A 1515-nucleotide genomic window follows, 5' to 3' on the forward strand; every position below is an offset into this window, starting at 1 on the left:
GTATTACTTAGTAGCACTGTATGTAAAAGTCTCCATTGCCTCTTGTGTCAACACCTTAACATTGTCGGCAACATGTGACGTAATAATTATGGGAATTAATAATCTGACGCCATAACTATTATCGCTCGATAGCAAAACTTACGTCATTTGTTTATTTACTGTGTTAATTGAATTCGTCTACCATATGGAAATTTCCATATCTTCTCAGGTATGTCGTAAAAAGCAGCTGCAAGATATACGGCTCTTGTGTTAATGGAGACACTTACCCACCTGTCAGATTTGGCAATAATGGCAACTCAACTCGTACATGTCGCACAGCCGGGCACAGGTTGAATACACACCGTTTATTGCACCTTTTTTTATGATACCAAGTGACAGACAGACAAGTCGTGCGCCTAGTGTTAAGCGACACGCCTACCTATAAAAGTTACAATGTTTTTTTTTTAAGTTTTTTAATGTCACGATGTTATACTACCGTAATATTCAATTTTGGTTTTGTGAAATTACTCCACTAGTTTGTTATATTTATTAATATATCTTATTACTAATATATATAATAATCAGTTACTAAGAATATGTTAAAAACCAAAACGATCAGCAAGAAGTACAGAACAATTCGTAAGGGGTTCGTTCCGTGGCTTAATTCGCAGAGCATCTGGCACGGATTGCCTGAGATTGCTGGTTCGAATCTAGCCAGATCGAATGAATTTTTCTAAATGTTCGGTCTTTGTTAATAATAATTATAGTTACAGTGTTACTTGATCTTGAAATCAATAAGACTTAAGGGGCACTGCCACAGCACCCGTCACTCTGAAACAAAAAGTTAACAAGTCCGATACGCCTGTAGTTTCACCAAAACCCTTCAAAACCGAAACGCATTAATGTTCACATGGCAGAAATAAATATGGTGGCAGTACGTCCATGGACGAATTCTTTTACAACGAGCTCTATGCTACTAAATACATATTATTGCAAATATTGCTATTGATCCAAAGGTTAAAAAACATAAACAAAAATTCCTTAATAACAACAATTTAGTGGAGTATTTTCCCAAAAGAATGTATGAATATTATAGTAATAAAAAACACAAATACTGCAGCCTATACGAGTATTTAAAAAATACGCATTCTTTACTCTATATACATTAAAAGGGATGCAGCAGTGTATTATTAAAAAGTTATTTATCGGGTTAATTTATTCAATGAAATGGATGCTTTGTGTGTGATTCGTAATATATAACAACAAATGACATATTTTTAGTCGATATAACGCTCAACAGATATAATTAATTTAAGATATACAGACATTTGACATATTCTTGCATGATATAAAAGTCACTGGGTATAATAGACGATTGATATAACAACTTTCAATCTAATATACCGATGGCATAATGTCCATTTTATATAAACACTTCAGGAATAATATTCACTGAGTATAATGTTGAATGTGTATGTGTGAAAAAAAATATCAATATAATTCCAGTGGTGTTAAGTGCAACGGTGAATGAACCGA

Source organism: Hyposmocoma kahamanoa, unplaced genomic scaffold, assembly GCF_003589595.1.
Source record: "Hyposmocoma kahamanoa isolate Upper Pololo Valley unplaced genomic scaffold, ASM358959v1 130, whole genome shotgun sequence".
In the NCBI taxonomy this organism is placed as follows: Eukaryota; Metazoa; Arthropoda; class Insecta; order Lepidoptera; family Cosmopterigidae; genus Hyposmocoma; species Hyposmocoma kahamanoa.